Source organism: Ambystoma mexicanum, chromosome 1p (genome assembly GCF_040938575.1).
Source record: "Ambystoma mexicanum isolate Mex_15411 chromosome 1p, UKY_AmexF1_1, whole genome shotgun sequence".
NCBI lineage: Eukaryota > Metazoa > Chordata > Amphibia > Caudata > Ambystomatidae > Ambystoma > Ambystoma mexicanum.
In genome coordinates, this window is record NC_090921.1 from 238017255 (window position 1) to 238042596 (window position 25342).

A 25342-nucleotide genomic window follows, 5' to 3' on the forward strand; every position below is an offset into this window, starting at 1 on the left:
GCCTCTCCTGGTGATACATCACACCTGGGATCGTTTGCTCCCTGTGGGCTGTGGGAAATTTGCTACCAGCACGCCCTGGAAGTGGGGCTCATTCCGCTGCAACGGGAGGTCTTCCCAGGACGCGTCACAGCTCAACGCAAGAGCTCCTGGGTTTCGAAGGCTCTTGCAGCAAGCCTTCACAAAGCAGCAGGGAGCGCCGTTCCAGATGGGAAACTTGAGACTGGATGTCCAGAAAAGCAAGACGTCAGAAGCGAAACCTTTTTCCTGCAGGGTGTGGCATACCATCCGCTTGCTCATTGCGACAGAGGTGGCACTAATGAAGGAAGAGGTCAACGTTACGTTCTTCTTTAAAATGCAAGGCCAGGAAAAGTGGCAGCGGTGGGATTTGAACCCACGCCTCCGAAGAGACTGGAGCCTTAATCCAGCGCCTTAGACCGCTCGGCCACGCTACCTCCCTGCTAGTCGCCGAAAGCGGAACTTGACCCGTTGCCCGGCCCGCTTTAGTGCTTTGCCTTTTCTCCTTGGAAAGTCTGGAGACAGGCAGTGGAAGGGCAGGCAAACTGTCAGGTGCGCAGAGGAGGGGAGACCATGAGGCAAGGTGGGAGATGGGGGCAAGAAGTGAGAAAAAAACTAATCGCAAGCTAGGGCAGGATTCGGAAAGTGAAGCCGAAAAGGGGCTTAGCATGCAGCCCAGGGGTTTCTTTGACTGTCCTAAGCCCACAGGGACTTTGCCGTCCTCAGCTCATGAGACTTGAGATGGGTAGCTTGATTTGCTGAGGAAATGCGGGATGACAGATTCAACTCTGGAGTCAAACATAGCCCGGAACTATCGCCTTAAACTGAGTTTTAAGCCTGGTGCCGATAAAAAGAAAGAAATTAGCCTTAGATCGGGCAAGCCGTTTGACGGGGGAAAATGAGACCCCCTAGGCCAGCTAGGTGGTCGCTGGATGCTGTGCAGACATCAGCAGCTGTTCATTTCATGCCCTCACGTCTCCTCGTTAGTATAGTGGTCAGTATCCCCGCCTGTCACGCGGGAGACCGGGGTTCAATTCCCCGACGGGGAGGTTAAACCTTTTCTGGATTTTTTTTAGTTCTTGACAAATATTCTTGAAGATTAGGCTGAGTCAAGTAGGGAATGGGTGCCAAGAACTGACTCTTTAAGAAAAAAGCACCGGCAACGCTAGTCATCGTACAATATTTGTGCACAATTGCTTACATTAGGCGGCCGGTCCACTTTATTGAGTCCCCCTCAGCACCATTTAGTGCTCCTGTTGTCTGCGAAGTCCAAATTGTAACCCTGAATCAGTTCCTCTTCTGACCCTTTGTATCATGTTACATGACGAGTAATGATCACCTGTTAGCTTTATCCCTAATTATAACTCTCACTCTTTCCCTGCATCTAACCCTAGCTCTAATCCCATCATTAACCTCGGTCCGGGCACACGCGTGAACCCTTACTCTCATCTCAGCCTCTCCTGGTGATACATCACACCTGGGATCGTTTGCTCCCTGTGGGCTGTGGGAAATTCGCTACCAGCACGCCCTGGAAGTGGGGCTCATTCCGCTGCAACGGGAGGTCTTCCCAGGACGCGTCACAGCTCAACGCAAGAGCTCCTGGGTTTCGAAGGCTCTTGCAGCAAGCCTTCACAAAGCAGCAGGGAGCGCCGTTCCAGATGGGAAACTTGAGACTGGATGTCCAGAAAAGCAAGACGTCAGAAGCGAAACCTTTTTCCTGCAGGGTGTGGCATACCATCCGCTTGCTCATTGCGACAGAGGTGGCACTAATGAAGGAAGAGGTCAACGTTACGTTCTTCTTTAAAATGCAAGGCCAGGAAAAGTGGCAGCGGTGGGATTTGAACCCACGCCTCCGAAGAGACTGGAGCCTTAATCCAGCGCCTTAGACCGCTCGGCCACGCTACCTCCCTGCTAGTCGCCGAAAGCGGAACTTGACCCGTTGCCCGGCCCGCTTTAGTGCTTTGCCTTTTCTCCTTGGAAAGTCTGGAGACAGGCAGTGGAAGGGCAGGCAAACTGTCAGGTGCGCAGAGGAGGGGAGACCATGAGGCAAGGTGGGAGATGGGGGCAAGAAGTGAGAAAAAAACTAATCGCAAGCTAGGGCAGGATTCGGAAAGTGAAGCCGAAAAGGGGCTTAGCATGCAGCCCAGGGGTTTCTTTGACTGTCCTAAGCCCACAGGGACTTTGCCGTCCTCAGCTCATGAGACTTGAGATGGGTAGCTTGATTTGCTGAGGAAATGCGGGATGACAGATTCAACTCTGGAGTCAAACATAGCCCGGAACTATCGCCTTAAACTGAGTTTTAAGCCTGGTGCCGATAAAAAGAAAGAAATTAGCCTTAGATCGGGCAAGCCGTTTGACGGGGGAAAATGAGACCCCCTAGGCCAGCTAGGTGGTCGCTGGATGCTGTGCAGACATCAGCAGCTGTTCATTTCATGCCCTCATGTCTCCTCGTTAGTATAGTGGTCAGTATCCCCGCCTGTCACGGGGGAGACCGGGGTTCAATTCCCCGACGGGGAGGTTAAACCTTTTCTGGATTTTTTTTAGTTCTTGACAAATATTCTTGAAGATTAGGCTGAGTCAAGTAGGGAATGGGTGCCAAGAACTGACTCTTTAAGAAAAAAGCACCGGCAACGCTAGTCATCGTACAATATTTGTGCACAATTGCTTACATTAGGCGGCCGGTCCACTTTATTGAGTCCCCCTCAGCACCATTTAGTGCTCCTGTTGTCTGCGAAGTCCAAATTGTAACCCTGAATCAGTTCCTCTTCTGACCCTTTGTATCATGTTACATGACGAGTAATGATCACCTGTTAGCTTTATCCCTAATTATAACTCTCACTCTTTCCCTGCATCTAACCCTAGCTCTAATCCCATCATTAACCTCGGTCCGGGCACACGCGTGAACCCTTACTCTCATCTCAGCCTCTCCTGGTGATACATCACACCTGGGATCGTTTGCTCCCTGTGGGCTGTGGGAAATTTGCTACCAGCACGCCCTGGAAGTGGGGCTCATTCCGCTGCAACGGGAGGTCTTCCCAGGACGCGTCACAGCTCAACGCAAGAGCTCCTGGGTTTCGAAGGCTCTTGCAGCAAGCCTTCACAAAGCAGCAGGGAGCGCCGTTCCAGATGGGAAACTTGAGACTGGATGTCCAGAAAAGCAAGACGTCAGAAGCGAAACCTTTTTCCTGCAGGGTGTGGCATACCATCCGCTTGCTCATTGCGACAGAGGTGGCACTAATGAAGGAAGAGGTCAACGTTACGTTCTTCTTTAAAATGCAAGGCCAGGAAAAGTGGCAGCGGTGGGATTTGAACCCACGCCTCCGAAGAGACTGGAGCCTTAATCCAGCGCCTTAGACCGCTCGGCCACGCTACCTCCCTGCTAGTCGCCGAAAGCGGAACTTGACCCGTTGCCCGGCCCGCTTTAGTGCTTTGCCTTTTCTCCTTGGAAAGTCTGGAGACAGGCAGTGGAAGGGCAGGCAAACTGTCAGGTGCGCAGAGGAGGGGAGACCATGAGGCAAGGTGGGAGATGGGGGCAAGAAGTGAGAAAAAAACTAATCGCAAGCTAGGGCAGGATTCGGAAAGTGAAGCCGAAAAGGGGCTTAGCATGCAGCCCAGGGGTTTCTTTGACTGTCCTAAGCCCACAGGGACTTTGCCGTCCTCAGCTCATGAGACTTGAGATGGGTAGCTTGATTTGCTGAGGAAATGCGGGATGACAGATTCAACTCTGGAGTCAAACATAGCCCGGAACTATCGCCTTAAACTGAGTTTTAAGCCTGGTGCCGATAAAAAGAAAGAAATTAGCCTTAGATCGGGCAAGCCGTTTGACGGGGGAAAATGAGACCCCCTAGGCCAGCTAGGTGGTCGCTGGATGCTGTGCAGACATCAGCAGCTGTTCATTTCATGCCCTCACGTCTCCTCGTTAGTATAGTGGTCAGTATCCCCGCCTGTCACGCGGGAGACCGGGGTTCAATTCCCCGACGGGGAGGTTAAACCTTTTCTGGATTTTTTTTAGTTCTTGACAAATATTCTTGAAGATTAGGCTGAGTCAAGTAGGGAATGGGTGCCAAGAACTGACTCTTTAAGAAAAAAGCACCGGCAACGCTAGTCATCGTACAATATTTGTGCACAATTGCTTACATTAGGCGGCCGGTCCACTTTATTGAGTCCCCCTCAGCACCATTTAGTGCTCCTGTTGTCTGCGAAGTCCAAATTGTAACCCTGAATCAGTTCCTCTTCTGACCCTTTGTATCATGTTACATGACGAGTAATGATCACCTGTTAGCTTTATCCCTAATTATAACTCTCACTCTTTCCCTGCATCTAACCCTAGCTCTAATCCCATCATTAACCTCGGTCCGGGCACACGCGTGAACCCCTACTCTCATCTCAGCCTCTCCTGGTGATACATCACACCTGGGATCGTTTGCTCCCTGTGGGCTGTGGGAAATTTGCTACCAGCACGCCCTGGAAGTGGGGCTCATTCCGCTGCAACGGGAGGTCTTCCCAGGACGCGTCACAGCTCAACGCAAGAGCTCCTGGGTTTCGAAGGCTCTTGCAGCAAGCCTTCACAAAGCAGCAGGGAGCGCCGTTCCAGATGGGAAACTTGAGACTGGATGTCCAGAAAAGCAAGACGTCAGAAGCGAAACCTTTTTCCTGCAGGGTGTGGCATACCATCCGCTTGCTCATTGCGACAGAGGTGGCACTAATGAAGGAAGAGGTCAACGTTACGTTCTTCTTTAAAATGCAAGGCCAGGAAAAGTGGCAGCGGTGGGATTTGAACCCACGCCTCCGAAGAGACTGGAGCCTTAATCCAGCGCCTTAGACCGCTCGGCCACGCTACCTCCCTGCTAGTCGCCGAAAGCGGAACTTGACCCGTTGCCCGGCCCGCTTTAGTGCTTTGCCTTTTCTCCTTGGAAAGTCTGGAGACAGGCAGTGGAAGGGCAGGCAAACTGTCAGGTGCGCAGAGGAGGGGAGACCATGAGGCAAGGTGGGAGATGGGGGCAAGAAGTGAGAAAAAAACTAATCGCAAGCTAGGGCAGGATTCGGAAAGTGAAGCCGAAAAGGGGCTTAGCATGCAGCCCAGGGGTTTCTTTGACTGTCCTAAGCCCACAGGGACTTTGCCGTCCTCAGCTCATGAGACTTGAGATGGGTAGCTTGATTTGCTGAGGAAATGCGGGATGACAGATTCAACTCTGGAGTCAAACATAGCCCGGAACTATCGCCTTAAACTGAGTTTTAAGCCTGGTGCCGATAAAAAGAAAGAAATTAGCCTTAGATCGGGCAAGCCGTTTGACGGGGGAAAATGAGACCCCCCTAGGCCAGCTAGGTGGTCGCTGGATGCTGTGCAGACATCAGCAGCTGTTCATTTCATGCCCTCACGTCTCCTCGTTAGTATAGTGGTCAGTATCCCCGCCTGTCACGCGGGAGACCGGGGTTCAATTCCCCGACGGGGAGGTTAAACCGTTTCTGGATTTTTTTTAGTTCTTGACAAATATTCTTGAAGATTAGGCTGAGTCAAGTAGGGAATGGGTGCCAAGAACTGACTCTTTAAGAAAAAAGCACCGGCAACGCTAGTCATCGTACAATATTTGTGCACAATTGCTTACATTAGGCGGCCGGTCCACTTTATTGAGTCCCCCTCAGCACCATTTAGTGCTCCTGTTGTCTGCGAAGTCCAAATTGTAACCCTGAATCAGTTCCTCTTCTGACCCTTTGTATCATGTTACATGACGAGTAATGATCACCTGTTAGCTTTATCCCTAATTATAACTCTCACTCTTTCCCTGCATCTAACCCTAGCTCTAATCCCATCATTAACCTCGGTCCGGGCACACGCGTGAACCCCTACTCTCATCTCAGCCTCTCCTGGTGATACATCACACCTGGGATCGTTTGCTCCCTGTGGGCTGTGGGGAATTTGCTACCAGCACGCCCTGGAAGTGGGGCTCATTCCGCTGCAACGGGAGGTCTTCCCAGGACGCGTCACAGCTCAACGCAAGAGCTCCTGGGTTTCGAAGGCTCTTGCAGCAAGCCTTCACAAAGCAGCAGGGAGCGCCGTTCCAGATGGGAAACTTGAGACTGGATGTCCAGAAAAGCAAGACGTCAGAAGCGAAACCTTTTTCCTGCAGGGTGTGGCATACCATCCGCTTGCTCATTGCGACAGAGGTGGCACTAATGAAGGAAGAGGTCAACGTTACGTTCTTCTTTAAAATGCAAGGCCAGGAAAAGTGGCAGCGGTGGGATTTGAACCCACGCCTCCGAAGAGACTGGAGCCTTAATCCAGCGCCTTAGACCGCTCGGCCACGCTACCTCCCTGCTAGTCGCCGAAAGCGGAACTTGACCCGTTGCCCGGCCCGCTTTAGTGCTTTGCCTTTTCTCCTTGGAAAGTCTGGAGACAGGCAGTGGAAGGGCAGGCAAACTGTCAGGTGCGCAGAGGAGGGGAGACCATGAGGCAAGGTGGGAGATGGGGGCAAGAAGTGAGAAAAAAACTAATCGCAAGCTAGGGCAGGATTCGGAAAGTGAAGCCGAAAAGGGGCTTAGCATGCAGCCCAGGGGTTTCTTTGACTGTCCTAAGCCCACAGGGACTTTGCCGTCCTCAGCTCATGAGACTTGAGATGGGTAGCTTGATTTGCTGAGGAAATGCGGGATGACAGATTCAACTCTGGAGTCAAACATAGCCCGGAACTATCGCCTTAAACTGAGTTTTAAGCCTGGTGCCGATAAAAAGAAAGAAATTAGCCTTAGATCGGGCAAGCCGTTTGACGGGGGAAAATGAGACCCCCCTAGGCCAGCTAGGTGGTCGCTGGATGCTGTGCAGACATCAGCAGCTGTTCATTTCATGCCCTCACGTCTCCTCGTTAGTATAGTGGTCAGTAGCGGGAGACCGGGGTTCAATTCCCCGACGGGGAGGTTAAACCGTTTCTGGATTTTTTTTAGTTCTTGACAAATATTCTTGAAGATTAGGCTGAGTCAAGTAGGGAATGGGTGCCAAGAACTGACTCTTTAAGAAAAAAGCACCGGCAACGCTAGTCATCGTACAATATTTGTGCACAATTGCTTACATTAGGCGGCCGGTCCACTTTATTGAGTCCCCCTCAGCACCATTTAGTGCTCCTGTTGTCTGCGAAGTCCAAATTGTAACCCTGAATCAGTTCCTCTTCTGACCCTTTGTATCATGTTACATGACGAGTAATGATCACCTGTTAGCTTTATCCCTAATTATAACTCTCACTCTTTCCCTGCATCTAACCCTAGCTCTAATCCCATCATTAACCTCGGTCCGGGCACACGCGTGAACCCCTACTCTCATCTCAGCCTCTCCTGGTGATACATCACACCTGGGATCGTTTGCTCCCTGTGGGCTGTGGGAAATTTGCTACCAGCACGCCCTGGAAGTGGGGCTCATTCCGCTGCAACGGGAGGTCTTCCCAGGACGCGTCACAGCTCAACGCAAGAGCTCCTGGGTTTCGAAGGCTCTTGCAGCAAGCCTTCACAAAGCAGCAGGGAGCGCCGTTCCAGATGGGAAACTTGAGACTGGATGTCCAGAAAAGCAAGACGTCAGAAGCGAAACCTTTTTCCTGCAGGGTGTGGCATACCATCCGCTTGCTCATTGCGACAGAGGTGGCACTAATGAAGGAAGAGGTCAACGTTACGTTCTTCTTTAAAATGCAAGGCCAGGAAAAGTGGCAGCGGTGGGATTTGAACCCACGCCTCCGAAGAGACTGGAGCCTTAATCCAGCGCCTTAGACCGCTCGGCCACGCTACCTCCCTGCTAGTCGCCGAAAGCGGAACTTGACCCGTTGCCCGGCCCGCTTTAGTGCTTTGCCTTTTCTCCTTGGAAAGTCTGGAGACAGGCAGTGGAAGGGCAGGCAAACTGTCAGGTGCGCAGAGGAGGGGAGACCATGAGGCAAGGTGGGAGATGGGGGCAAGAAGTGAGAAAAAAACTAATCGCAAGCTAGGGCAGGATTCGGAAAGTGAAGCCGAAAAGGGGCTTAGCATGCAGCCCAGGGGTTTCTTTGACTGTCCTAAGCCCACAGGGACTTTGCCGTCCTCAGCTCATGAGACTTGAGATGGGTAGCTTGATTTGCTGAGGAAATGCGGGATGACAGATTCAACTCTGGAGTCAAACATAGCCCGGAACTATCGCCTTAAACTGAGTTTTAAGCCTGGTGCCGATAAAAAGAAAGAAATTAGCCTTAGATCGGGCAAGCCGTTTGACGGGGGAAAATGAGACCCCCTAGGCCAGCTAGGTGGTCGCTGGATGCTGTGCAGACATCAGCAGCTGTTCATTTCATGCCCTCACGTCTCCTCGTTAGTATAGTGGTCAGTATCCCCGCCTGTCACGCGGGAGACCGGGGTTCAATTCCCCGACGGGGAGGTTAAACCTTTTCTGGATTTTTTTTAGTTCTTGACAAATATTCTTGAAGATTAGGCTGAGTCAAGTAGGGAATGGGTGCCAAGAACTGACTCTTTAAGAAAAAAGCACCGGCAACGCTAGTCATCGTACAATATTTGTGCACAATTGCTTACATTAGGCGGCCGGTCCACTTTATTGAGTCCCCCTCAGCACCATTTAGTGCTCCTGTTGTCTGCGAAGTCCAAATTGTAACCCTGAATCAGTTCCTCTTCTGACCCTTTGTATCATGTTACATGACGAGTAATGATCACCTGTTAGCTTTATCCCTAATTATAACTCTCACTCTTTCCCTGCATCTAACCCTAGCTCTAATCCCATCATTAACCTCGGTCCGGGCACACGCGTGAACCCTTACTCTCATCTCAGCCTCTCCTGGTGATACATCACACCTGGGATCGTTTGCTCCCTGTGGGCTGTGGGAAATTCGCTACCAGCACGCCCTGGAAGTGGGGCTCATTCCGCTGCAACGGGAGGTCTTCCCAGGACGCGTCACAGCTCAACGCAAGAGCTCCTGGGTTTCGAAGGCTCTTGCAGCAAGCCTTCACAAAGCAGCAGGGAGCGCCGTTCCAGATGGGAAACTTGAGACTGGATGTCCAGAAAAGCAAGACGTCAGAAGCGAAACCTTTTTCCTGCAGGGTGTGGCATACCATCCGCTTGCTCATTGCGACAGAGGTGGCACTAATGAAGGAAGAGGTCAACGTTACGTTCTTCTTTAAAATGCAAGGCCAGGAAAAGTGGCAGCGGTGGGATTTGAACCCACGCCTCCGAAGAGACTGGAGCCTTAATCCAGCGCCTTAGACCGCTCGGCCACGCTACCTCCCTGCTAGTCGCCGAAAGCGGAACTTGACCCGTTGCCCGGCCCGCTTTAGTGCTTTGCCTTTTCTCCTTGGAAAGTCTGGAGACAGGCAGTGGAAGGGCAGGCAAACTGTCAGGTGCGCAGAGGAGGGGAGACCATGAGGCAAGGTGGGAGATGGGGGCAAGAAGTGAGAAAAAAACTAATCGCAAGCTAGGGCAGGATTCGGAAAGTGAAGCCGAAAAGGGGCTTAGCATGCAGCCCAGGGGTTTCTTTGACTGTCCTAAGCCCACAGGGACTTTGCCGTCCTCAGCTCATGAGACTTGAGATGGGTAGCTTGATTTGCTGAGGAAATGCGGGATGACAGATTCAACTCTGGAGTCAAACATAGCCCGGAACTATCGCCTTAAACTGAGTTTTAAGCCTGGTGCCGATAAAAAGAAAGAAATTAGCCTTAGATCGGGCAAGCCGTTTGACGGGGGAAAATGAGACCCCCTAGGCCAGCTAGGTGGTCGCTGGATGCTGTGCAGACATCAGCAGCTGTTCATTTCATGCCCTCATGTCTCCTCGTTAGTATAGTGGTCAGTATCCCCGCCTGTCACGGGGGAGACCGGGGTTCAATTCCCCGACGGGGAGGTTAAACCTTTTCTGGATTTTTTTTAGTTCTTGACAAATATTCTTGAAGATTAGGCTGAGTCAAGTAGGGAATGGGTGCCAAGAACTGACTCTTTAAGAAAAAAGCACCGGCAACGCTAGTCATCGTACAATATTTGTGCACAATTGCTTACATTAGGCGGCCGGTCCACTTTATTGAGTCCCCCTCAGCACCATTTAGTGCTCCTGTTGTCTGCGAAGTCCAAATTGTAACCCTGAATCAGTTCCTCTTCTGACCCTTTGTATCATGTTACATGACGAGTAATGATCACCTGTTAGCTTTATCCCTAATTATAACTCTCACTCTTTCCCTGCATCTAACCCTAGCTCTAATCCCATCATTAACCTCGGTCCGGGCACACGCGTGAACCCTTACTCTCATCTCAGCCTCTCCTGGTGATACATCACACCTGGGATCGTTTGCTCCCTGTGGGCTGTGGGAAATTTGCTACCAGCACGCCCTGGAAGTGGGGCTCATTCCGCTGCAACGGGAGGTCTTCCCAGGACGCGTCACAGCTCAACGCAAGAGCTCCTGGGTTTCGAAGGCTCTTGCAGCAAGCCTTCACAAAGCAGCAGGGAGCGCCGTTCCAGATGGGAAACTTGAGACTGGATGTCCAGAAAAGCAAGACGTCAGAAGCGAAACCTTTTTCCTGCAGGGTGTGGCATACCATCCGCTTGCTCATTGCGACAGAGGTGGCACTAATGAAGGAAGAGGTCAACGTTACGTTCTTCTTTAAAATGCAAGGCCAGGAAAAGTGGCAGCGGTGGGATTTGAACCCACGCCTCCGAAGAGACTGGAGCCTTAATCCAGCGCCTTAGACCGCTCGGCCACGCTACCTCCCTGCTAGTCGCCGAAAGCGGAACTTGACCCGTTGCCCGGCCCGCTTTAGTGCTTTGCCTTTTCTCCTTGGAAAGTCTGGAGACAGGCAGTGGAAGGGCAGGCAAACTGTCAGGTGCGCAGAGGAGGGGAGACCATGAGGCAAGGTGGGAGATGGGGGCAAGAAGTGAGAAAAAAACTAATCGCAAGCTAGGGCAGGATTCGGAAAGTGAAGCCGAAAAGGGGCTTAGCATGCAGCCCAGGGGTTTCTTTGACTGTCCTAAGCCCACAGGGACTTTGCCGTCCTCAGCTCATGAGACTTGAGATGGGTAGCTTGATTTGCTGAGGAAATGCGGGATGACAGATTCAACTCTGGAGTCAAACATAGCCCGGAACTATCGCCTTAAACTGAGTTTTAAGCCTGGTGCCGATAAAAAGAAAGAAATTAGCCTTAGATCGGGCAAGCCGTTTGACGGGGGAAAATGAGACCCCCTAGGCCAGCTAGGTGGTCGCTGGATGCTGTGCAGACATCAGCAGCTGTTCATTTCATGCCCTCACGTCTCCTCGTTAGTATAGTGGTCAGTATCCCCGCCTGTCACGCGGGAGACCGGGGTTCAATTCCCCGACGGGGAGGTTAAACCTTTTCTGGATTTTTTTTAGTTCTTGACAAATATTCTTGAAGATTAGGCTGAGTCAAGTAGGGAATGGGTGCCAAGAACTGACTCTTTAAGAAAAAAGCACCGGCAACGCTAGTCATCGTACAATATTTGTGCACAATTGCTTACATTAGGCGGCCGGTCCACTTTATTGAGTCCCCCTCAGCACCATTTAGTGCTCCTGTTGTCTGCGAAGTCCAAATTGTAACCCTGAATCAGTTCCTCTTCTGACCCTTTGTATCATGTTACATGACGAGTAATGATCACCTGTTAGCTTTATCCCTAATTATAACTCTCACTCTTTCCCTGCATCTAACCCTAGCTCTAATCCCATCATTAACCTCGGTCCGGGCACACGCGTGAACCCCTACTCTCATCTCAGCCTCTCCTGGTGATACATCACACCTGGGATCGTTTGCTCCCTGTGGGCTGTGGGAAATTTGCTACCAGCACGCCCTGGAAGTGGGGCTCATTCCGCTGCAACGGGAGGTCTTCCCAGGACGCGTCACAGCTCAACGCAAGAGCTCCTGGGTTTCGAAGGCTCTTGCAGCAAGCCTTCACAAAGCAGCAGGGAGCGCCGTTCCAGATGGGAAACTTGAGACTGGATGTCCAGAAAAGCAAGACGTCAGAAGCGAAACCTTTTTCCTGCAGGGTGTGGCATACCATCCGCTTGCTCATTGCGACAGAGGTGGCACTAATGAAGGAAGAGGTCAACGTTACGTTCTTCTTTAAAATGCAAGGCCAGGAAAAGTGGCAGCGGTGGGATTTGAACCCACGCCTCCGAAGAGACTGGAGCCTTAATCCAGCGCCTTAGACCGCTCGGCCACGCTACCTCCCTGCTAGTCGCCGAAAGCGGAACTTGACCCGTTGCCCGGCCCGCTTTAGTGCTTTGCCTTTTCTCCTTGGAAAGTCTGGAGACAGGCAGTGGAAGGGCAGGCAAACTGTCAGGTGCGCAGAGGAGGGGAGACCATGAGGCAAGGTGGGAGATGGGGGCAAGAAGTGAGAAAAAAACTAATCGCAAGCTAGGGCAGGATTCGGAAAGTGAAGCCGAAAAGGGGCTTAGCATGCAGCCCAGGGGTTTCTTTGACTGTCCTAAGCCCACAGGGACTTTGCCGTCCTCAGCTCATGAGACTTGAGATGGGTAGCTTGATTTGCTGAGGAAATGCGGGATGACAGATTCAACTCTGGAGTCAAACATAGCCCGGAACTATCGCCTTAAACTGAGTTTTAAGCCTGGTGCCGATAAAAAGAAAGAAATTAGCCTTAGATCGGGCAAGCCGTTTGACGGGGGAAAATGAGACCCCCCTAGGCCAGCTAGGTGGTCGCTGGATGCTGTGCAGACATCAGCAGCTGTTCATTTCATGCCCTCACGTCTCCTCGTTAGTATAGTGGTCAGTATCCCCGCCTGTCACGCGGGAGACCGGGGTTCAATTCCCCGACGGGGAGGTTAAACCGTTTCTGGATTTTTTTTAGTTCTTGACAAATATTCTTGAAGATTAGGCTGAGTCAAGTAGGGAATGGGTGCCAAGAACTGACTCTTTAAGAAAAAAGCACCGGCAACGCTAGTCATCGTACAATATTTGTGCACAATTGCTTACATTAGGCGGCCGGTCCACTTTATTGAGTCCCCCTCAGCACCATTTAGTGCTCCTGTTGTCTGCGAAGTCCAAATTGTAACCCTGAATCAGTTCCTCTTCTGACCCTTTGTATCATGTTACATGACGAGTAATGATCACCTGTTAGCTTTATCCCTAATTATAACTCTCACTCTTTCCCTGCATCTAACCCTAGCTCTAATCCCATCATTAACCTCGGTCCGGGCACACGCGTGAACCCCTACTCTCATCTCAGCCTCTCCTGGTGATACATCACACCTGGGATCGTTTGCTCCCTGTGGGCTGTGGGGAATTTGCTACCAGCACGCCCTGGAAGTGGGGCTCATTCCGCTGCAACGGGAGGTCTTCCCAGGACGCGTCACAGCTCAACGCAAGAGCTCCTGGGTTTCGAAGGCTCTTGCAGCAAGCCTTCACAAAGCAGCAGGGAGCGCCGTTCCAGATGGGAAACTTGAGACTGGATGTCCAGAAAAGCAAGACGTCAGAAGCGAAACCTTTTTCCTGCAGGGTGTGGCATACCATCCGCTTGCTCATTGCGACAGAGGTGGCACTAATGAAGGAAGAGGTCAACGTTACGTTCTTCTTTAAAATGCAAGGCCAGGAAAAGTGGCAGCGGTGGGATTTGAACCCACGCCTCCGAAGAGACTGGAGCCTTAATCCAGCGCCTTAGACCGCTCGGCCACGCTACCTCCCTGCTAGTCGCCGAAAGCGGAACTTGACCCGTTGCCCGGCCCGCTTTAGTGCTTTGCCTTTTCTCCTTGGAAAGTCTGGAGACAGGCAGTGGAAGGGCAGGCAAACTGTCAGGTGCGCAGAGGAGGGGAGACCATGAGGCAAGGTGGGAGATGGGGGCAAGAAGTGAGAAAAAAACTAATCGCAAGCTAGGGCAGGATTCGGAAAGTGAAGCCGAAAAGGGGCTTAGCATGCAGCCCAGGGGTTTCTTTGACTGTCCTAAGCCCACAGGGACTTTGCCGTCCTCAGCTCATGAGACTTGAGATGGGTAGCTTGATTTGCTGAGGAAATGCGGGATGACAGATTCAACTCTGGAGTCAAACATAGCCCGGAACTATCGCCTTAAACTGAGTTTTAAGCCTGGTGCCGATAAAAAGAAAGAAATTAGCCTTAGATCGGGCAAGCCGTTTGACGGGGGAAAATGAGACCCCCCTAGGCCAGCTAGGTGGTCGCTGGATGCTGTGCAGACATCAGCAGCTGTTCATTTCATGCCCTCACGTCTCCTCGTTAGTATAGTGGTCAGTAGCGGGAGACCGGGGTTCAATTCCCCGACGGGGAGGTTAAACCGTTTCTGGATTTTTTTTAGTTCTTGACAAATATTCTTGAAGATTAGGCTGAGTCAAGTAGGGAATGGGTGCCAAGAACTGACTCTTTAAGAAAAAAGCACCGGCAACGCTAGTCATCGTACAATATTTGTGCACAATTGCTTACATTAGGCGGCCGGTCCACTTTATTGAGTCCCCCTCAGCACCATTTAGTGCTCCTGTTGTCTGCGAAGTCCAAATTGTAACCCTGAATCAGTTCCTCTTCTGACCCTTTGTATCATGTTACATGACGAGTAATGATCACCTGTTAGCTTTATCCCTAATTATAACTCTCACTCTTTCCCTGCATCTAACCCTAGCTCTAATCCCATCATTAACCTCGGTCCGGGCACACGCGTGAACCCCTACTCTCATCTCAGCCTCTCCTGGTGATACATCACACCTGGGATCGTTTGCTCCCTGTGGGCTGTGGGAAATTTGCTACCAGCACGCCCTGGAAGTGGGGCTCATTCCGCTGCAACGGGAGGTCTTCCCAGGACGCGTCACAGCTCAACGCAAGAGCTCCTGGGTTTCGAAGGCTCTTGCAGCAAGCCTTCACAAAGCAGCAGGGAGCGCCGTTCCAGATGGGAAACTTGAGACTGGATGTCCAGAAAAGCAAGACGTCAGAAGCGAAACCTTTTTCCTGCAGGGTGTGGCATACCATCCGCTTGCTCATTGCGACAGAGGTGGCACTAATGAAGGAAGAGGTCAACGTTACGTTCTTCTTTAAAATGCAAGGCCAGGAAAAGTGGCAGCGGTGGGATTTGAACCCACGCCTCCGAAGAGACTGGAGCCTTAATCCAGCGCCTTAGACCGCTCGGCCACGCTACCTCCCTGCTAGTCGCCGAAAGCGGAACTTGACCCGTTGCCCGGCCCGCTTTAGTGCTTTGCCTTTTCTCCTTGGAAAGTCTGGAGACAGGCAGTGGAAGGGCAGGCAAACTGTCAGGTGCGCAGAGGAGGGGAGACCATGAGGCAAGGTGGGAGATGGGGGCAAGAAGTGAGAAAAAAACTAATCGCAAGCTAGGGCAGGATTCGGAAAGTGAAGCCGAAAAGGGGCTTAGCATGCAGCCCAGGGGTTTCTTTGACTGTCCTAAGCCCACAGGGACTTTGCCGTCCTCAGCTCATGAGACTTGAGATGGGTAGCTTGATTTGCTGAGGAAATGCGGGATGACAGATTCAACTCTGGAGTCAAACATAGCCCGGAACTATCGCCTTAAACTGAGTTTTAAGCCTGGTGCCGATAAAAAGAAAGAAATTAGCCTTAGATCGGGCAAGCCGTTTGACGGGGGAAAATGAGACCCCCTAGGCCAGCTAGGTGGTCGCTGGATGCTGTGCAGACATCAGCAGCTGTTCATTTCATGCCCTCACGTCTCCTCGTTAGTATAGTGGTCAGTATCCCCGCCTGTCACGCGGGAGACCGGGGTTCAATTCCCCGACGGGGAGGTTAAACCTTTTCTGGATTTTTTTTAGTTCTTGACAAATATTCTTGAAGATTAGGCTGAGTCAAGTAGGGAATGGGTGCCAAGAACTGACTCTTTAAGAAAAAAGCACCGGCAACGCTAGTCATCGTACAATATTTGTGCACAATTGCTTACATTAGGCGGCCGGTCCACTTTATTGAGTCCCCCTCAGCACCATTTAGTGCTCCTGTTGTCTGCGAAGTCCAAATTGTAACCCTGAATCAGTTCCTCTTCTGACCCTTTGTATCATGTTACATGACGAGTAATGATCACCTGTTAGCTTTATCCCTAATTATAACTCTCACTCTTTCCCTGCATCTAACCCTAGCTCTAATCCCATCATTAACCTCGGTCCGGGCACACGCGTGAACCCTTACTCTCATCTCAGCCTCTCCTGGTGATACATCACACCTGGGATCGTTTGCTCCCTGTGGGCTGTGGGAAATTCGCTACCAGCACGCCCTGGAAGTGGGGCTCATTCCGCTGCAACGGGAGGTCTTCCCAGGACGCGTCACAGCTCAACGCAAGAGCTCCTGGGTTTCGAAGGCTCTTGCAGCAAGCCTTCACAAAGCAGCAGGGAGCGCCGTTCCAGATGGGAAACTTGAGACTGGATGTCCAGAAAAGCAAGACGTCAGAAGCGAAACCTTTTTCCTGCAGGGTGTGGCATACCATCCGCTTGCTCATTGCGACAGAGGTGGCACTAATGAAGGAAGAGGTCAACGTTACGTTCTTCTTTAAAATGCAAGGCCAGGAAAAGTGGCAGCGGTGGGATTTGAACCCACGCCTCCGAAGAGACTGGAGCCTTAATCCAGCGCCTTAGACCGCTCGGCCACGCTACCTCCCTGCTAGTCGCCGAAAGCGGAACTTGACCCGTTGCCCGGCCCGCTTTAGTGCTTTGCCTTTTCTCCTTGGAAAGTCTGGAGACAGGCAGTGGAAGGGCAGGCAAACTGTCAGGTGCGCAGAGGAGGGGAGACCATGAGGCAAGGTGGGAGATGGGGGCAAGAAGTGAGAAAAAAACTAATCGCAAGCTAGGGCAGGATTCGGAAAGTGAAGCCGAAAAGGGGCTTAGCATGCAGCCCAGGGGTTTCTTTGACTGTCCTAAGCCCACAGGGACTTTGCCGTCCTCAGCTCATGAGACTTGAGATGGGTAGCTTGATTTGCTGAGGAAATGCGGGATGACAGATTCAACTCTGGAGTCAAACATAGCCCGGAACTATCGCCTTAAACTGAGTTTTAAGCCTGGTGCCGATAAAAAGAAAGAAATTAGCCTTAGATCGGGCAAGCCGTTTGACGGGGGAAAATGAGACCCCCTAGGCCAGCTAGGTGGTCGCTGGATGCTGTGCAGACATCAGCAGCTGTTCATTTCATGCCCTCATGTCTCCTCGTTAGTATAGTGGTCAGTATCCCCGCCTGTCACGGGGGAGACCGGGGTTCAATTCCCCGACGGGGAGGTTAAACCTTTTCTGGATTTTTTTTAGTTCTTGACAAATATTCTTGAAGATTAGGCTGAGTCAAGTAGGGAATGGGTGCCAAGAACTGACTCTTTAAGAAAAAAGCACCGGCAACGCTAGTCATCGTACAATATTTGTGCACAATTGCTTACATTAGGCGGCCGGTCCACTTTATTGAGTCCCCCTCAGCACCATTTAGTGCTCCTGTTGTCTGCGAAGTCCAAATTGTAACCCTGAATCAGTTCCTCTTCTGACCCTTTGTATCATGTTACATGACGAGTAATGATCACCTGTTAGCTTTATCCCTAATTATAACTCTCACTCTTTCCCTGCATCTAACCCTAGCTCTAATCCCATCATTAACCTCGGTCCGGGCACACGCGTGAACCCTTACTCTCATCTCAGCCTCTCCTGGTGATACATCACACCTGGGATCGTTTGCTCCCTGTGGGCTGTGGGAAATTTGCTACCAGCACGCCCTGGAAGTGGGGCTCATTCCGCTGCAACGGGAGGTCTTCCCAGGACGCGTCACAGCTCAACGCAAGAGCTCCTGGGTTTCGAAGGCTCTTGCAGCAAGCCTTCACAAAGCAGCAGGGAGCGCCGTTCCAGATGGGAAACTTGAGACTGGATGTCCAGAAAAGCAAGACGTCAGAAGCGAAACCTTTTTCCTGCAGGGTGTGGCATACCATCCGCTTGCTCATTGCGACAGAGGTGGCACTAATGAAGGAAGAGGTCAACGTTACGTTCTTCTTTAAAATGCAAGGCCAGGAAAAGTGGCAGCGGTGGGATTTGAACCCACGCCTCCGAAGAGACTGGAGCCTTAATCCAGCGCCTTAGACCGCTCGGCCACGCTACCTCCCTGCTAGTCGCCGAAAGCGGAACTTGACCCGTTGCCCGGCCCGCTTTAGTGCTTTGCCTTTTCTCCTTGGAAAGTCTGGAGACAGGCAGTGGAAGGGCAGGCAAACTGTCAGGTGCGCAGAGGAGGGGAGACCATGAGGCAAGGTGGGAGATGGGGGCAAGAAGTGAGAAAAAAACTAATCGCAAGCTAGGGCAGGATTCGGAAAGTGAAGCCGAAAAGGGGCTTAGCATGCAGCCCAGGGGTTTCTTTGACTGTCCTAAGCCCACAGGGACTTTGCCGTCCTCAGCTCATGAGACTTGAGATGGGTAGCTTGATTTGCTGAGGAAATGCGGGATGACAGATTCAACTCTGGAGTCAAACATAGCCCGGAACTATCGCCTTAAACTGAGTTTTAAGCCTGGTGCCGATAAAAAGAAAGAAATTAGCCTTAGATCGGGCAAGCCGTTTGACGGGGGAAAATGAGACCCCCTAGGCCAGCTAGGTGGTCGCTGGATGCTGTGCAGACATCAGCAGCTGTTCATTTCATGCCCTCACGTCTCCTCGTTAGTATAGTGGTCAGTATCCCCGCCTGTCACGCGGGAGACCGGGGTTCAATTCCCCGACGGGGAGGTTAAACCTTTTCTGGATTTTTTTTAGTTCTTGACAAATATTCTTGAAGATTAGGCTGAGTCAAGTAGGGAATGGGTGCCAAGAACTGACTCTTTAAGAAAAAAGCACCGGCAACGCTAGTCATCGTACAATATTTGTGCACAATTGCTTACATTAGGCGGCCGGTCCACTTTATTGAGTCCCCCTCAGCACCATTTAGTGCTCCTGTTGTCTGCGAAGTCCAAATTGTAACCCTGAATCAGTTCCTCTTCTGACCCTTTGTATCATGTTACATGACGAGTAATGATCACCTGTTAGCTTTATCCCTAATTATAACTCTCACTCTTTCCCTGCATCTAACCCTAGCTCTAATCCCATCATTAACCTCGGTCCGGGCACACGCGTGAACCCTTACTCTCATCTCAGCCTCTCCTGGTGATACATCACACCTGGGATCGTTTGCTCCCTGTGGGCTGTGGGAAATTTGCTACCAGCACGCCCTGGAAGTGGGGCTCATTCCGCTGCAACGGGAGGTCTTCCCAGGACGCGTCACAGCTCAACGCAAGAGCTCCTGGGTTTCGAAGGCTCTTGCAGCAAGCCTTCACAAAGCAGCAGGGAGCGCCGTTCCAGATGGGAAACTTGAGACTGGATGTCCAGAAAAGCAAGACGTCAGAAGCGAAACCTTTTTCCTGCAGGGTGTGGCATACCATCCGCTTGCTCATTGCGACAGAGGTGGCACTAATGAAGGAAGAGGTCAACGTTACGTTCTTCTTTAAAATGCAAGGCCAGGAAAAGTGGCAGCGGTGGGATTTGAACCCACGCCTCCGAAGAGACTGGAGCCTTAATCCAGCGCCTTAGACCGCTCGGCCACGCTACCTCCCTGCTAGTCGCCGAAAGCGGAACTTGACCCGTTGCCCGGCCCGCTTTAGTGCTTTGCCTTTTCTCCTTGGAAAGTCTGGAGACAGGCAGTGGAAGGGCAGGCAAACTGTCAGGTGCGCAGAGGAGGGGAGACCATGAGGCAAGGTGGGAGATGGGGGCAAGAAGTGAGAAAAAAACTAATCGCAAGCTAGGGCAGGATTCGGAAAGTGAAGCCGAAAAGGGGCTTAGCATGCAGCCCAGGGGTTTCTTTGACTGTCCTAAGCCCACAGGGACTTTGCCGTCCTCAGCTCATGAGACTTGAGATGGGTAGCTTGATTTGCTGAGGAAATGCGGGATGACAGATTCAACTCTGGAGTCAAACATAGCCCGGAACTATCGCCTTAAACTGAGTTTTAAGCCTGGTGCCGATAAAAAGAAAGAAATTAGCCTTAGATCGGGCAAGCCGTTTGACGGGGGAAAATGAGACCCCCTAGGCCAGCTAGGTGGTCGCTGGATGCTGTGCAGACATCAGCAGCTGTTCATTTCATGCCCTCACGTCTCCTCGTTAGTATAGTGGTCAGTATCCCCGCCTGTCACGCGGGAGACCGGGGAGGTTAAACCTTTTCTGGATTTTTTTTAGTTCTTGACAAATATTCTTGAAGATTAGGCTGAGTCAAGTAGGGAATGGGTGCCAAGAACTGACTCTTTAAGAAAAAAGCACCGGCAACGCTAGTCATCGTACAATATTTGTGCACAATTGCTTACATTAGGCGGCCGGTCCACTTTATTGAGTCCCCCTCAGCACCATTTAGTGCTCCTGTTGTCTGCGAAGTCCAAATTGTAACCCTGAATCAGTTCCTCTTCTGACCCTTTGTATCATGTTACATGACGAGTAATGATCACCTGTTAGCTTTATCCCTAATTATAACTCTCACTCTTTCCCTGCATCTAACCCTAGCTCTAATCCCATCATTAACCTCGGTCCGGGCACACGCGTGAACCCCTACTCTCATCTCAGCCTCTCCTGGTGATACATCACACCTGGGATCGTTTGCTCCCTGTGGGCTGTGGGAAATTTGCTACCAGCACGCCCTGGAAGTGGGGCTCATTCCGCTGCAACGGGAGGTCTTCCCAGGACGCGTCACAGCTCAACGCAAGAGCTCCTGGGTTTCGAAGGCTCTTGCAGCAAGCCTTCACAAAGCAGCAGGGAGCGCCGTTCCAGATGGGAAACTTGAGACTGGATGTCCAGAAAAGCAAGACGTCAGAAGCGAAACCTTTTTCCTGCAGGGTGTGGCATACCATCCGCTTGCTCATTGCGACAGAGGTGGCACTAATGAAGGAAGAGGTCAACGTTACGTTCTTCTTTAAAATGCAAGGCCAGGAAAAGTGGCAGCGGTGGGATTTGAACCCACGCCTCCGAAGAGACTGGAGCCTTAATCCAGCGCCTTAGACCGCTCGGCCACGCTACCTCCCTGCTAGTCGCCGAAAGCGGAACTTGACCCGTTGCCCGGCCCGCTTTAGTGCTTTGCCTTTTCTCCTTGGAAAGTCTGGAGACAGGCAGTGGAAGGGCAGGCAAACTGTCAGGTGCGCAGAGGAGGGGAGACCATGAGGCAAGGTGGGAGATGGGGGCAAGAAGTGAGAAAAAAACTAATCGCAAGCTAGGGCAGGATTCGGAAAGTGAAGCCGAAAAGGGGCTTAGCATGCAGCCCAGGGGTTTCTTTGACTGTCCTAAGCCCACAGGGACTTTGCCGTCCTCAGCTCATGAGACTTGAGATGGGTAGCTTGATTTGCTGAGGAAATGCGGGATGACAGATTCAACTCTGGAGTCAAACATAGCCCGGAACTATCGCCTTAAACTGAGTTTTAAGCCTGGTGCCGATAAAAAGAAAGAAATTAGCCTTAGATCGGGCAAGCCGGTTGACGGGGGAAAATGAGACCCCCCTAGGCCAGCTAGGTGGTCGCTGGATGCTGTGCAGACATCAGCAGCTGTTCATTTCATGCCCTCACGTCTCCTCGTTAGTATAGTGGTCAGTATCCCCGCCACGGGGAGGTTAAACCGTTCCTGGATTTTTTTTAGTTCTTGACAAATATTCTTGAAGATTAGGCTGAGTCAAGTAGGGAATGGGTGCCAAGAACTGACTCTTTAAGAAAAAAGCACCGGCAACGCTAGTCATCGTACAATATTTGTGCACAATTGCTTACATTAGGCGGCCGGTCCACTTTATTGAGTCCCCCTCAGCACCATTTAGTGCTCCTGTTGTCTGCGAAGTCCAAATTGTAACCCTGAATCAGTTCCTCTTCTGACCCTTTGTATCATGTTACATGACGAGTAATGATCACCTGTTAGCTTTATCCCTAATTATAACTCTCACTCTTTCCCTGCATCTAACCCTAGCTCTAATCCCATCATTAACCTCGGTCCGGGCACACGCGTGAACCCCTACTCTCATCTCAGCCTCTCCTGGTGATACATCACACCTGGGATCGTTTGCTCCCTGTGGGCTGTGGGAAATTTGCTACCAGCACGCCCTGGAAGTGGGGCTCATTCCGCTGCAACGGGAGGTCTTCCCAGGACGCGTCACAGCTCAACGCAAGAGCTCCTGGGTTTCGAAGGCTCTTGCAGCAAGCCTTCACAAAGCAGCAGGGAGCGCCGTTCCAGATGGGAAACTTGAGACTGGATGTCCAGAAAAGCAAGACGTCAGAAGCGAAACCTTTTTCCTGCAGGGTGTGGCATACCATCCGCTTGCTCATTGCGACAGAGGTGGCACTAATGAAGGAAGAGGTCAACGTTACGTTCTTCTTTAAAATGCAAGGCCAGGAAAAGTGGCAGCGGTGGGATTTGAACCCACGCCTCCGAAGAGACTGGAGCCTTAATCCAGCGCCTTAGACCGCTCGGCCACGCAACCTCCCTGCTAGTCGCCGAAAGCGGAACTTGAACCGTTGCCCGGCCCTCTTTAGTGCTTTGCCTTTTCTCCTTGGAAAGTCTGGAGACAGGCAGTGGAAGGGCAGGCAAACTGTCAGGTGCGCAGAGGAGGGGAGACCATGAGGCAAGGTGGGAGATGGGGGCAAGAAGTGAGAAAAAAACTAATCGCAAGCTAGGGCAGGATTCGGAAAGTGAAGCCGAAAAGGGGCTTAGCATGCAGCCCAGGGGTTTCTTTGACTGTCCTAAGCCCACAGGGACTTTTCCGTCCTCAGCTCATGAGACTTGAGATGGGTAGCTTGATTTGCTGAGGAAATGCGGGATGACAGATTCAACTCTGGAGTCAAACATAGCCCGGAACTATCGCCTTAAACTGAGTTTTAAGCCTGGTGCCGATAAAAAGAAAGAAATTAGCCTTAGATCGGGCAAGCCGTTTGACGGGGGAAAATGAGACCCCCTAGGCCAGCTAGGTGGTCGCTGGATGCTGTGCAGACATCAGCAGCTGTTCATTTCATGCCCTCACGTCTCCTCGTTAGTATAGTGGTCAGTATCCCCGCCTGTCACGCGGGAGACCGGGGTCCCCGACGGGGAGGTTAAACCTTTTCTGGATTTTTTTTAGTTCTTGACAAATATTCTTGAAGATTAGGCTGAGTCAAGTAGGGAATGGGTGCCAAGAACTGACTCTTTAAGAAAAAAGCACCGGCAACGCTAGTCATCGTACAATATTTGTGCACAATTGCTTACATTAGGCGGCCGGTCCACTTTATTGAGTCCCCCTCAGCACCATTTAGTGCTCCTGTTGTCTGCGAAGTCCAAATTGTAACCCTGAATCAGTTCCTCTTCTGACCCTTTGTATCATGTTACATGACGAGTAATGATCACCTGTTAGCTTTATCCCTAATTATAACTCTCACTCTTTCCCTGCATCTAACCCTAGCTCTAATCCCATCATTAACCTCGGTCCGGGCACACGCGTGAACCCTTACTCTCATCTCAGCCTCTCCTGGTGATACATCACACCTGGGATCGTTTGCTCCCTGTGGGCTGTGGGAAATTCGCTACCAGCACGCCCTGGAAGTGGGGCTCATTCCGCTGCAACGGGAGGTCTTCCCAGGACGCGTCACAGCTCAACGCAAGAGCTCCTGGGTTTCGAAGGCTCTTGCAGCAAGCCTTCACAAAGCAGCAGGGAGCGCCGTTCCAGATGGGAAACTTGAGACTGGATGTCCAGAAAAGCAAGACGTCAGAAGCGAAACCTTTTTCCTGCAGGGTGTGGCATACCATCCGCTTGCTCATTGCGACAGAGGTGGCACTAATGAAGGAAGAGGTCAACGTTACGTTCTTCTTTAAAATGCAAGGCCAGGAAAAGTGGCAGCGGTGGGATTTGAACCCACGCCTCCGAAGAGACTGGAGCCTTAATCCAGCGCCTTAGACCGCTCGGCCACGCTACCTCCCTGCTAGTCGCCGAAAGCGGAACTTGACCCGTTGCCCGGCCCGCTTTAGTGCTTTGCCTTTTCTCCTTGGAAAGTCTGGAGACAGGCAGTGGAAGGGCAGGCAAACTGTCAGGTGCGCAGAGGAGGGGAGACCATGAGGCAAGGTGGGAGATGGGGGCAAGAAGTGAGAAAAAAACTAATCGCAAGCTAGGGCAGGATTCGGAAAGTGAAGCCGAAAAGGGGCTTAGCATGCAGCCCAGGGGTTTCTTTGACTGTCCTAAGCCCACAGGGACTTTGCCGTCCTCAGCTCATGAGACTTGAGATGGGTAGCTTGATTTGCTGAGGAAATGCGGGATGACAGATTCAACTCTGGAGTCAAACATAGCCCGGAACTATCGCCTTAAACTGAGTTTTAAGCCTGGTGCCGATAAAAAGAAAGAAATTAGCCTTAGATCGGGCAAGCCGTTTGACGGGGGAAAATGAGACCCCCTAGGCCAGCTAGGTGGTCGCTGGATGCTGTGCAGACATCAGCAGCTGTTCATTTCATGCCCTCACGTCTCCTCGTTAGTATAGTGGTCAGTATCCCCGCCTGTCACGCGGGAGACCGGGGTTCAATTCCCCGACGGGGAGGTTAAACCTTTTCTGGATTTTTTTTAGTTCTTGACAAATATTCTTGAAGATTAGGCTGAGTCAAGTAGGGAATGGGTGCCAAGAACTGACTCTTTAAGAAAAAAGCACCGGCAACGCTAGTCATCGTACAATATTTGTGCACAATTGCTTACATTAGGCGGCCGGTCCACTTTATTGAGTCCCCCTCAGCACCATTTAGTGCTCCTGTTGTCTGCGAAGTCCAAATTGTAACCCTGAATCAGTTCCTCTTCTGACCCTTTGTATCATGTTACATGACGAGTAATGATCACCTGTTAGCTTTATCCCTAATTATAACTCTCACTCTTTCCCTGCATCTAACCCTAGCTCTAATCCCATCATTAACCTCGGTCCGGGCACACGCGTGAACCCTTACTCTCATCTCAGCCTCTCCTGGTGATACATCACACCTGGGATCGTTTGCTCCCTGTGGGCTGTGGGAAATTCGCTACCAGCACGCCCTGGAAGTGGGGCTCATTCCGCTGCAACGGGAGGTCTTCCCAGGACGCGTCACAGCTCAACGCAAGAGCTCCTGGGTTTCGAAGGCTCTTGCAGCAAGCCTTCACAAAGCAGCAGGGAGCGCCGTTCCAGATGGGAAACTTGAGACTGGATGTCCAGAAAAGCAAGACGTCAGAAGCGAAACCTTTTTCCTGCAGGGTGTGGCATACCATCCGCTTGCTCATTGCGACAGAGGTGGCACTAATGAAGGAAGAGGTCAACGTTACGTTCTTCTTTAAAATGCAAGGCCAGGAAAAGTGGCAGCGGTGGGATTTGAACCCACGCCTCCGAAGAGACTGGAGCCTTAATCCAGCGCCTTAGACCGCTCGGCCACGCTACCTCCCTGCTAGTCG

At 51.5% G+C, this 25342-nt stretch overlaps 9 non-coding genes across 9 annotated transcripts; all 9 read left to right on the plus strand.

The window, feature by feature from the left end:
- The first annotated feature begins 992 nt into the window (after positions 1–992).
- On the plus strand, positions 993–1064 carry TRNAD-GUC (transfer RNA aspartic acid (anticodon GUC)). The gene has a single exon. It is a non-coding gene; the product is annotated as a tRNA-Asp (tRNA).
- Positions 1065–3928: 2864 nt separating this feature from the next.
- Positions 3929–4000, plus strand: TRNAD-GUC (transfer RNA aspartic acid (anticodon GUC)). The gene has a single exon. It is a non-coding gene; the product is annotated as a tRNA-Asp (tRNA).
- A 1397-nt stretch (positions 4001–5397) lies between these two features.
- On the plus strand, positions 5398–5469 carry TRNAD-GUC (transfer RNA aspartic acid (anticodon GUC)). Its single transcript has one exon. It is a non-coding gene; the product is annotated as a tRNA-Asp (tRNA).
- Positions 5470–8320: 2851 nt separating this feature from the next.
- On the plus strand, positions 8321–8392 carry TRNAD-GUC (transfer RNA aspartic acid (anticodon GUC)). Its single transcript has one exon. It is a non-coding gene; the product is annotated as a tRNA-Asp (tRNA).
- Positions 8393–11256: 2864 nt separating this feature from the next.
- On the plus strand, positions 11257–11328 carry TRNAD-GUC (transfer RNA aspartic acid (anticodon GUC)). Its single transcript has one exon. It is a non-coding gene; the product is annotated as a tRNA-Asp (tRNA).
- A 1397-nt stretch (positions 11329–12725) lies between these two features.
- TRNAD-GUC (transfer RNA aspartic acid (anticodon GUC)) lies at positions 12726–12797 on the plus strand. The gene has a single exon. It is a non-coding gene; the product is annotated as a tRNA-Asp (tRNA).
- Positions 12798–15648: 2851 nt separating this feature from the next.
- On the plus strand, positions 15649–15720 carry TRNAD-GUC (transfer RNA aspartic acid (anticodon GUC)). Its single transcript has one exon. It is a non-coding gene; the product is annotated as a tRNA-Asp (tRNA).
- Positions 15721–18584: 2864 nt separating this feature from the next.
- Positions 18585–18656, plus strand: TRNAD-GUC (transfer RNA aspartic acid (anticodon GUC)). The gene has a single exon. It is a non-coding gene; the product is annotated as a tRNA-Asp (tRNA).
- A 5745-nt stretch (positions 18657–24401) lies between these two features.
- Positions 24402–24473, plus strand: TRNAD-GUC (transfer RNA aspartic acid (anticodon GUC)). Its single transcript has one exon. It is a non-coding gene; the product is annotated as a tRNA-Asp (tRNA).
- Positions 24474–25342: the final 869 nt, after the last annotated feature.